The 12,673-nt window shown below is 34.0% G+C and overlaps 1 long non-coding RNA gene across 2 annotated transcripts; it reads right to left on the bottom strand.

Annotated features, from left to right (window-relative positions):
• Window positions 1-735: 735 nt before the first annotated feature.
• Window positions 736-11,922, bottom strand: LOC141485452 (uncharacterized). Of its 2 annotated transcripts, XR_012467219.1 has the most exons (5): window positions 11,515-11,922; window positions 11,121-11,457; window positions 9,967-11,060; window positions 937-1,164; window positions 736-875 (listed from the first exon to the last, which is right to left on the bottom strand). It is a non-coding gene; the product is annotated as an uncharacterized lncRNA (long non-coding RNA). The 2 variants fall into 2 exon arrangements; XR_012467218.1 differs by having other exon boundaries at window positions 11,121-11,922.
• Window positions 11,923-12,673: the final 751 nt, after the last annotated feature.

Here is a 12,673-nt window from a genome sequence, read left to right as displayed (position 1 = left end):
CACTTAGTACTTTCCCTAATCAAATTGCATGAGTGACCAAGGGGTGGGGAGAAAAGTATGAAAGTTGAGGTAACGATAGGATTTGTCCCCCTTGGAATAAAAATTGACGTGTTTTTGCATTATGTTCACAACACATGTGTTTTGAAGAATTCGTTTTCGGTGTCGGGTTGAATCAAATCATAATTACACATTTCGTCCGCCATTTTGGAGCCAACATCTTGATTTTTTGCATTAAAAAACAATTCATAATTTCCGACTCTAAAAACCACCACTTATCAATTTTGAATCAAATCGGACCATAATTGCAAATCTTGTCCGCCATTGTGAAGCCGCCATCTTGTTTTTCCCTAGAAAAACTCCATAATGCATTGTCACCGAATTTATGTCAAATTAGCTTGCGAATGAAGTATCATAATTTGGAATACGGAACAGTTTTTTTTCCGCAAGAAGGCGCCAAAATTGAAAGTTAGGTAGTTGAAATTGACATGACTGAATTTCTTATGGAATTACCTTTTTAACGATGTGTCACACTTACTACTTTCCCTATTCAAATTGTATGAGTGATAGTCACCGAGGGGTGGGGGAAGAGCTATGAGAGTTGAGGTTATGATAGGAAGATGTCCCCCTTGGATTTAAAATATACATGTTTTTGCATTTTTTTTCAGAATACAAGTGTTTAGAAGATATTTGACCTGTTTCGTTTCGGTGCCCCACCCTGTATAAATACAACACACACTTTCGTGAGTTTATTTCAGATACAATTCGAAATGTTCACATTTATTGAACTGTCGACATATATTCAGCTGGTTTTCATCATGGCCTGAATCTGCATTTTCATTTACGAAGTATTCAACATCTCTTTCACAAATTTTCACCTGAAAGTAATATCAGAATATGAAAAATAATTGTTTTTTGAACCAGAATTCAGTTACATACATTAAATTGTCGATAGCATTCAAACCACAAACCCAAAACGCAGTGAGCCATATCCACGGGTTTGCATCCATGTCTTTTGACGTTAGGTCATGTGTGAATACACAAGCATTGCAGAATCTATAAACCCATACCAACAAGTCGGTCGAGTTGTTCGATGAACTTCACCAAAATCCGAGTATCGGTCCACTGCCAGGTATGCATAAACGTGTAGTTCGGGTTATATAAACACTGAAATAGTTCTATAATTTATCTGTAGTTGGAATTTTTCGAAATATATATTTGGGACAAGTTCACCACCATTCTAGAAAGAACTGAGGAATTGAAATACCTAGGGCAGAGGTGTCAAACTCAATTTTGCAGACGCCATATAATAAATTTACAATGTATATGTGAGCCAAATTCAAATGAAAAAAATGCACTGAATTATTATAACATTTCATTTATTGGATTATATAGTATATAATATACGGTTTTTGTTGAAAATCATATCGAAGTTATAAAAGAGGGTAAATAATTTGAGCTCTAGGATCCACATAACTGACTTGTTTTCGACAAGCTCATTGATGTCAGGTATCATATTCGTTCTAATTATTTCAATTATTGATTGTAGATGTTCATTCATAGGTTTTATGTGATTTTTGTTCTTATTTATTTTCATGACAGAAAACATCGACTCACATAAATAGGTATCTATCCAGGTATATATCCAAACTCTTGAAATATTGTGTATAAAATATAAGAGGGTTAACCTCTTTCAAAATACTATCCGATTGAAGATATATCAACTCCATTTGCAAATGAACCTGTGCTTGTGAATCTTCAAAATTGAATGTATTGTTGAAAAGTAGGAATTCCATTTCATTCATATTGTGGAAGTCTTCAAAACGATTGTTGAATTCCATGATCAGATTTTGAGAATATTGATCCAATTTTTTTTGGTTCACAAATAATTTAAAATGAGATGAATGATCTAAAGTTTGAATGTTTACTCGATTTTCCCACAGAATTTGTTGTTTCCCACAGAACTTAGTTTATTGCATAAGTTTGAAAATGTCCATATAGGACGAAACTGCAGTTACGATAGTTACAAATAAGAGTGGTAAAAAACATAGAAAGGTTCATTTCTCTTTTCATTATGATTTCCTACCACGTAGTAACGGCTACCTCTATGAATTTATCACTTCAATGCTTGTAGTTATTCTGTTTATGTTTGAACTGAGTTGCTCGAAACATCAAATCATAACACATGACGAAATTTCATAACATGCCATTTTGACATGTATCAACATGCACCTGTCTCATTTCTAACAATATATGAAGTACTGGGCCCTCTTTCGTTGAATAATCCTTTCTTGAATGCCATCTTGTCAATAGAACACAAAGCAATACACATCCATAAACCTTGTCACTTCAAGTAACTACCACCATTAGGAGATGATTATTGCAGATCGTAGTTTGAACTGTTCATCATAGTAAATTGTTGAAGTAGAAGTAGAAATTCAATACTCGAATATACCAAATCAAATGTGACAACCAAAATGAAATTATCGCTAGACTCAAAATAAACCGATAACAGTGACCATATAACATATACAGAGTGGATATCATTTCAAATAATGAATTAAAATTTCAACACTAATCTTTGAACAGAACTACAATTAACTATTGAAAATAGTTAACTGTAGTTCTGTAGTTAACAGTATATCTCCCAGTTTCTCCAAACAGGTGTGTTCGTTTTCGAAAATATAATGCGAAATTACGTGACTAATCTGTTCAGGAGCAAATTGGAAATAGACATGAAAAAAAAAGTATTTTCCTGGGATATGGATGATGTTTTTACGATATTCTATAATAAAAAACCGAATATTGAGGGATGAGTTAAAAAATGAAGGACAATTTCGTCGAAGTGAAAAGCTAGAATACGATGTATTTAGGAAGAAAACAAGAGCTTACAGGTATAGTCTTGATAATTCACATCACTGTGCACGTGCTGAGTTGAATTTTTTAGTGCATCGTCTTGTGACGTTGTTTCTTCTTACAGATGGAATGTTTATGAAAGAAAAAATGACAATACAGGAAAAATCAGTCAATAACGGTTTCTCGAGAAATATTTTATATTATATTATAAGAAATGAAACGTGAAGGTCAAGAATGAACGAAATCTTGACTTTCAGAAACGACGAAAACCAAGATGAATATATCTAAGTTCCATACCACCAATACACGAAGAACTTTGGAAAGATTTTCAAGGAACAAGGTATGGATGGTATTCAAAACAAGTCATACACTACAGAGCCTTTTGGGAAGTCCAACAGACAAAGTAGAGAATTCGGAAAAGTCTGGAATTTATGAAATTTAATGTAAGGACTGCGATGCAAAATATTATGGACAGACTGGAAGATCTATTAGAATGAGATAAATGCAACACTTAGCACACCTAAAATATGAATGAAAAATGAAAAATCAGCAGTCGCTCATCATGTTTTGCAACAAAACTATTCCATAGATTTTAGTTCTTTAAGATTAGTTGGACAAGTTAACAACAGGCATTAGAAATTAGAAATAAGTCGAAATAATGCGATGATGGATCAATAGCTTGTTGAAATAATATTTTTAGTTATCAGATGTACCTGAGTAAAAGATAAGGCAATATCGTGAAAGTGATTTTAAGACAATTAAGACGCAGTTACCTAACAGAGGTATCCATGGTATAAATAAAGACAACATGGTATGTAGATTTAGTTGGATCTTCCTCTTGAAAATGGTAGGACAGAGAAACTTTTTCTGGAGGGTCCATCCAACTCTCTCTCTCTCTCTCACTCATTGAGCTTATGGATAAAATAAATGGCGATATATCCGTAGTCATTAGAGATAACACCATCAAACATGGTATCGTTGAATTCCACATGATCTTCCCTAACTTTTCTTGTGATAATATATAGGATGTCCCATTTGAAAATCAAAAGTTGTTGTCATTTCCGGAAAAGCCGGAAGTTGAGTTTGTTTCACAAATATTTCAAATATGTTTCAGAAATATCGCTAGAGAAACCAAGGAGAAAAAGTGGGTGTATCATAAGTCTCTGTCACACAGTATATATCAGTACAGTCAGTACTATTTGGAATTAATGGGAATATGTCTATCTTTGAAAACAGTGATATATCAAATTGGTGGAATAGATGTTTTGTTTGTACGTGAAGTAGGAAAATATACGTTGTGAAGACTCATCAATACGTTGTGAAATTATTTTAATACGTACTTACCAAAATAAGTTTATTGTAATTGCATTCATTGAATTGATTTTGTTGAAAAATTTTGTGCTGATAATACACAATCTACGTCTCTGCTAACGTTTCATGTTTTTATCTATTGCTCCTTCAGAGATTAGCGTAAATTATAGTGCAGAATAGGTACACAATATGATGCATTCATTATCATTCAATTTGAATTATGCCTTACTTTTGAAGGAGCGATAAAAATATAGTTCGTATTTTTGGTTCCGTACCCCGCAATTTCTCTTCAGATATTCATATATACAGTATGCATCATTCTTTAATAAAATTCAGATCTAAGTTATCCAGTGATACTTGTGATGTACTGTTTGGAACCTTTGGTGTAGTAAGGAATAATACTGGAATTCTTTCACAGTTCTAACATTCGAAACTGTTTGGAAACTGTGCAAGACATGATGCGTACAAGCAAAAAATCTCAAACAGTCCGTAATGGTCTCGGACACTTGGTTAAACCAGAATGCATTTTGAGGAGACCACTGTGCCACCTATCGTATATATGAAGAGATGAAGACGATAAAATACTGTTGATCATGTCCATTTTGTAATATAAGGTATCCTTGTAGTCAGTTCAAATGTTATCTAACCTCAATCATCAATCATTTAAATCAGATAAATGAAAAAGCATGAGCAACGGGAACAGTTCTCAATAGTTCAGCCTCATAAGCAAGAACGATTCGAGACGGTTCAAGACAGTTTAGGATCATTTCGCAGTAGGAACCAGAACCCAGGATTCATCAATTTGAATCAATTTGAACAGTAAACCAGAACGCTCATACTGCGCATACTACTGACGTTCTAGAACCTGAATTTCGTAGAACCAGAACAAATCTTTTGTCTTCCTTCTCAATTCCATTCCAATTGACACTGTTTAGTGCTGAACTCAGAGGTACTGTAATGCTCAGCATACAACTGGAACTTCAATCTGAGATTTTGAGCACTATATTTTGTGATGTATTCAGATTGTACCAATTATTGTAGAAATTATCACACATCATGTTCTCGAGGTTTTTCATGATTTCGATGATTTTTATTGAACGAATCATCTGTGGTGAATAAAAATTTCCAGATTTCACTAGCTCTCGAAAAAAACATCATTTCAAATTCTGGAACGAAAAAATTGATTATGGAATTGTACATCCTCAAAAGTTTTTGCAATATGTCGCAATTAACTCCTTCTTGATTGTTTATAAGTTTAATTTCTCGTTTCCCCGATGAATTCTAAGGCAGTTGACACCTGAGACTTCTGTTACTCGTTAGAAAATAAGAATTTATGAGAAAATCGATTGGTTACCCGATATTCTAACCGCTAAATTCAATACCGGCTTATTAATTGAATCGTTGATGACTTGGATGACGGAGATACACTTGAGCATGGGATTCAGTAAAATTTCGCCTTACCGAGACAATATTTGTGGTTGTCTTAATATAGAACTCATTCAATACAATGAAATATTTTGGAATGTACAGTTACTAATTTCTCAAACTCCGAGTCTCTTAATACTAATGAAACACAAATGAAAAATCACACAGTCTTGAAAATGTCCCTTAAGACACCTTTATTGCATGGAAGGTTCAAGGTTTCATGAACTTTATTAAGTATTTTGACCTCTCACAGAGAAAACTGAAGAATTCACCTGGAAAAGCTATTGAAAATATAATATATTGAATTTGAAATTCAGTATAACCAGTTGATAATACATTTTTTACAGTTATTCGAATATAAGAAATGCATCGACTGGAATTATCTCAATTTCTTTTCGACATTTGAAATGCTAATATGACATATTACATACTTATTCCATCACATAATGTTAATGTTTTCCTTCCCAACTTTAGTTCCAACCATAGCTTTTTCGAGTGGATCCTTGCTAGTTATCTGTTTTAACTTTTCAAGACGTATATATTAAGGTGAACAGTTTTGTGAAGAACATTTTTAATAAATGCATCCAAAACTGTGGATTCGTGTATCAACGTCCTCCGGGATTAAATACTGCATATTTCAAAAGTGAATATGAAATACTGAAACATCAAAAAACAAAATTAACATGAATGAAAATACAATGGTAGAATACATTTTTCGAAGGCAAAACACAAACACTACAGGAAAATTCTTAAGGCGCTCTAAGAGCGGTGCCTGTCCGATAGTAGCGATTCACATTGAATTTGAACCGCTGGAGATCAAATCCATTTGGAAAAACGTTCTCAGAAAGTTAATTCCACGTGAACGCAGTTCTCCAAATGGAAGAGTTCCTAAACAGTGAAGTTTGAGGTATACTGAGGTGTACCTCAAACTGATATGCCAAGTCACTTGAACAATTCACGTGAAAGTATCTAAAGAAAAGAGACAAATCCCAACATTACTTTGATGTTGAGTTTTTCTATGACTCTTGGAAAAATAATCCATCATGAAACCGTTTCTTGTGAGCAATAATCTCACAACTCAATCCTTCGAACCAATCGGTCGGTCGTTTACCGATCGGTTCGACGTGGGTGATTTGTTCACTCTCTCATTAGACCGCCTTATTAGTCGGTGTTTCAAACCGCAGGCTGAACGATCAATTTTTACTTGGTATCGTCCAACCCATATTAGGAATCACACGTAAAAAGGTAAGACCTCGTTAGTTCTTAGCAGTCACAAGTTTCAACTTCTGAGAATTGTCGTTAGTAGGGATGCGACAGCTGATTAACGGAAATATATATTTTGAACATATTTCAAACATTTTTTTGAACATAATCACAGTTGACCAAATTCACGAATCATTACCTTCAAAGCAAATCACAGATGAGGAAATTCATAGCTTCACAGTCGTGTCTCAATTATTTTCACTCGCAAGTGAACTTTGAGAATTCAACTCCTTCAAAATATATTCTCAAACGTCAAGTCAATCATTGAACTGACCTTTCGTTTTGAAATATTTTGTTTCTAACGAAAATTAAAAAACATGGACTCGAGAAGTGAAACAACCTGTACACCAGCAGAAATATGAAATGTGGCGAAAAAATTATACTTTTGAAACCTTCATCACTTAGTGATGAAATTGAAATGAACTCAAACACTTTTGTGCGGCATTAATTAGTACTAACGCTTGCAGCGTGATAGAACACCGGACTTGTGAACTGGAGTATTCGTGATCAAATCCTACTGATGACAGACTTTCGTGTTTTAAACCAACCCAGTTCTCAAACTGTTTGAAATTGAAGAACGGGCAGTATTCTGAATGATTTTCAGGTTTTTTTAAAGAAATTCAATTGTATTACACCTTGGGATAGCCCTTCCAAATGAATCGTATTTTGAAATATGACGTCATATGAAAAGTATACTATTCATTTGCGAGTCAAGTGGTCATCGCTTGCTCGTATGACTTACCACATTGACCACATTTCTCGATCGTTGAATATTGATCCTTGATTTAGCACAAAAAAAGGTTATATTTATATAATGTTAAGATATGTAAAATACAACTACAATTCAGCATAAAGTGAGATACAGGTTATTTCAACATATGATGACTTGTTATAATTATATAGAGAGAGGTTGAATCTTGAATAGAAACAGGTAATTCATTTAAAGCATTCAGTGAAAAATATGGAAATTTGTGTAAAGCTTTTCACCATTTTTTTCACCCCCTCCCCCCCCCCCCACCTAGCATCAAACTGGAGTTTATTTTGCCACAGAATTTTCCAGAGAATTATGTTGCATATTTTTTCATTGAGTTTAGCTAAAAAGACTCTTATATTGGTTGGAAACGAAACACTTTTCAACAGTTGTGTCACATGAAAATTATTTCGGTTTCATGTTCGATATGGGTCAATCTGGTAGTTATAAATTATTTTATTAGGAAGATATGGAGGTTCTAGTCCGTCTCAATTTCATAAGTAAACACTAATGTCAAAAATATGGGGTATTTGGAAACAGATATCCAGTTCAGCGCTGCTAGCATATGTCAAATAGATTCACGTCGATTACAAGATACTAGTATTCGCATTTCTCTACTTTGTATCTTTCGTAGTCTATATATCTCATTTTATTTTAGTAAATACAATATACTTTCACATCATTCTGCAGAAGTTATTCGAAAACCACGATTTCTGACAGACAGCAGGGTCTCCTGAATCGGCAATAATCACTACCATTTTCGACGAAAATGAACTCAGTTTTCTTTGTATTGATAGATATAAAAGACTATTTTTCAATCATTTGATTTGTATGCAGAATTTATAATTCCAATATAGTTTTAGGGTTAACGTTGTCAGTCATATATATATATATATATATATATATATATATATATATATATATATATATATATGTTAACTCAAAGATTCAAAGTTTGATGAGCTGTTTTCTCGGGTTTCGCTTCGTGTTCTGTGTATTTTATCCCCATAAGGATTATTTTCACCGATTATTTCCACTCACATATTATTAGCTATGGTGTTGTTCTTTGGGGGAACTCTCCTGGTTCGATGAGAATTTTCAAACTACAGAAAAAAACTGTAAGAATTCTAGCAAGTACAGATTTCCGAAAGCACTGTAGACCATGATTCAAAAAATTACGTATCATGCCGTTGCCAACATCATATATTTATCAGACGCTACTGACATACAGCAACACTTCACGAGGAATGCGGACAAGGTAAGAACATGTCGTTATGGTTTGACCAGATCAAAAATGAATTCTGTTGATTATAATCTTTTCAACTCTCTGCCAAATAACTTTAAAGAGCTTAGTATCACCAAATTCAAAAGAGCCATCAAGGAAATGCTACTCAACCAATGTTTTTACTCAGTCTCGGAATACTACGATCATTTTAGGACAGTTCACGTCAGCCATGTTTACTCGAGATGAAACATACTCACCGGTATCGATTGTACTGTGGTAGTTTGTGAATACCCCTATTATCATAGGTGAATATTTATTTATTTATATAAATACGTAGGCAACCCCTGCGTTGCTTAATATTTTTACATTTTTCCAATTTTCTTCTTTGTTTTTTATGTTTATTTAAGAAAGCCTATACAATTGAAAATGTAACGCAGTTAATAAACCATTCTATTCTACTAAGATTTTTATTTGTTATGACTGGTGTCGGTTTGTTGAACCATTCTTAAATAAACTTTTTATTTGAGAATGGTTTAACGAACTGAAACCCGTCATAATATATATATTAGTAGAAAGTAGATAGAAGTCATTTTCTTCCTATATTCTATATACTTACTTCTAATATCCCATACATTGGAATATAAGCCTAAACTAATAAAGGGCAAGTACAAACAAACAAATAATGCTATTACCACTCACACAGTTGCCTATATAAACATTATTTTAAATTGAGATTGATGATGCTGTTTTGGTTGGCAGAAATCTATTAGAATTAATTATTCCCGCTAATATATTGACGTTGTATTAATGTATTCAAGCCTTGACATGTGCAAGAGGAATTTTAACAAGGATTATATGATACGTTTTATTGTGGGTTGGATGTATCGAGTGAGCATGGGTGAATGTACACGCACATGGAATTACACGGAGTGGTCTCAATCTTTGTTGCATAGAGAAAAATAAAGGAAAGAAAATGTTGGATTTTTGATGTTTGTTCCAATGTTATGCTTACGTTACGAATAACAAAACCTGTCTTTCCTGAAAATTAATAACTCCTTGAAATATACCCTTCTTCAATTCAAACAAGATTTACATCTCTGGAATAAAATCAGATAAGCGAATGAATGTCATTACGTACTGTCATCGATGGCGTAAGAAGACTCAACTCATTCGTGATATAAAATCCTAATTTATTCAGTAAATTGAGTGCATCATCTTGTAATGTTATTCAAATTGGTGCTGAAGAGGCATTAAGACTGCTACGTCCCTGCGGGTGTTGTCAAACCTGTTAGTGTAGAAGACTCTCCGGCTAACTCAATCTTCCCCAAGGAACGAACATACCTGTATCGAAATATCAATTCAGCAAATCTTTCTATCATGTATGGAGATGTCAGAGTGTCCTACCTCCCCTGGTTAGGGATGGCTATATGGGAAGAAGAAATAAGTATCCCCCAAAACCCAAATAAATAGGGAAATTACCTTATTAGCTAGGAAAACAAAGATCTATTGTATGTGCTGCAAAAAGATCACAGGGAAAACAAAAACAAAGCGACTCAGGTGATCAGGAATCTATTTGCTACCTCTGTCAGAATTTGATGGCTTGTTATCATAAAAAAAATTGAAATTAAACGTTTTAATATTGTACACAAAACATAACCCCAGAACTTATCTCTGAAAAATAGGTTGAAACTTGAAAAACTACACTATTTGTGTGTCTATACATATATACATTAATCTTGAATAGATTATCAATCTTTTTGTCTGAATTTTGAGATACTTATTCGGTATCTACATAAATGTAAATGAATGTCTATACTATACTGAGTAGGGACTTAAAGCAATTGCTGAAAGCGTACAGTTACTCTTGGGAAAAACTAATATTATAACCCTTTCTTCAATTCAACACTTTGTAAATTACGCTCATAATAAACTCCAAATAGTCATATTCAACACTGCGAAGAGGTTACCTTGACAATGAATACTTAGCCTAGCATTCTGATGATACCATGCCATTGCTCTGACTTCACTTCAGCCTTCTGCTGTTTTTCCTTTCCCAGGGTGAGTAATACAATCTTTTTAGACGAATACCAGTACCAGCAAACAGTGGAGAATACGGTTGATGAAAGAATTCCGCATCTCAAGATTGACTAACCTACTCAAGGGGACAGCCCTTAGATGAACCTCAAATCTACTTTTGATTAATAGGTTGATTCTTACAACCAGAACAAAAATCTGTGAAACAAAAGAGAAAACTCTCATGATTGTGAAATTCATAAAACCGAATTTACTTACCTCGACAGAGTCGAGATTTTTTTTTTCTATGTAGAAGATGGCCACGTGAACTAGTTACCGGAATCAGGCATGCAAACAACCTTCCTCAATCCTGCTTCCATTGACTACTTCCAGACACAATGAACGGATTATTTCCACGAAGGGTGAAATCCCGCATCTACTAACGGACACTGACACTCTCTAGTGATATTACCCTAACGTTGGACCAGTTAAACTTTTTTCCACCGGCGACCTATATCTTCCCCAAAGAAAATCTACTCGCAACCTCAAATTCCACCTTCCGGAAGTGATCCTTTACCCTGACGTTTTTCCGTCAGTGCCTACCAAAACAACAAGACTAAAAATAAATATATTTACACTTTACAGGAATGTAATCAGCGACCAATCACAAAACCTGTTTTCTAAAACAATTCCAATTCATGCCATTTAGCCTATGATTCGATTCCTATTTATAGTATACTAAACAACCTCTTCTTACGACCAATTTCCTATCAAGAAACAACTAATTGAATATGTATTTCATCACATATGAAATAACAAATCACTCCAACAAGAGTTAGTCCGGACCTTAATTTCGAGACTACAGCGCAGTTCTGCCAGCTGATAATATTGCAATTAAAGGTACGTTCTACAAACAACACTTCTAGATGGTATCGTTTCGCGAATACCGTTCCAAAAATGACTTTGTTGAAATCACATACTAGACCAATACAAAGGATTGGTGTGTCCTGTTATGCTAGAGACAATAAATAGCATTTGGAGATTATAACCAGAAATATTTGGAGTTACGAATTTTGTAACCGTAACAAGACAAGTGTCTTATTCCGAAACATCGACTGTCCGCTACTGAGGATGACAGTGTTCCATGTTGGAGAAACTTTAACTCTCTCAAATGCAGAATTGTGTAGAATCATGTGAACGATATCTGATCCATAACGGATGTTTGGAATACAAACTGAATAGGAAAAAGTGCTTTTTGTATAATTCAATATCATATAAAAGTAGTACTTCGAAGGTATTTTTTCTTTCGTGTATTTCAATGTTTTCATGAAATGTTTCGATAGGCCTTTTTTCCAGTTTGTTACTTGAAGTTACTTCTTTGCATGATCTACACATATTTGTGAAGAGTTCTTTCTGAAATTATTTGATCTCTTCTTTTCTTTAGAAGATTTTCACATTATTTGCATAGAAATAAAGGAGGATAGAGCCAAAATCTTTCTTTCTCAAAAATTTTTTAAGGACAAAACACAAGCCCTATAGAAAAATTCTTAAGTAGCGAAAATAGCTATTCACATTGGATTTGAATCGGTGAAGATTAAACCCATTTGAAAAAACTTTCTCAGGAAGTTTTTTCCACATAAACACAGTTCTCCAGATGGAAGACTTCTTAAACAGTAAAGTTCGAGGTCTACTGAGTTGAACCTCAATACGATGAGCAGCTACAATCCGTTGCGCATTGCTGATATGTACCGCTACATGTTTGCGTCTTGAATCAGGCCGATGGCTCTTTTCTGGATGGAATCCAGCAACTTCAAGGTATGTTTGGAGGCAGA

Source organism: Leptinotarsa decemlineata, unplaced genomic scaffold (genome assembly GCF_025532065.1).
Source record: "Leptinotarsa decemlineata unplaced genomic scaffold, Ldec_3_MD MMD2_tig00026328_RagTag_RagTag, whole genome shotgun sequence".
In the NCBI taxonomy this organism is placed as follows: Eukaryota; Metazoa; Arthropoda; class Insecta; order Coleoptera; family Chrysomelidae; genus Leptinotarsa; species Leptinotarsa decemlineata.
This window is presented reverse-complemented; position numbering and strand designations above follow the sequence as displayed.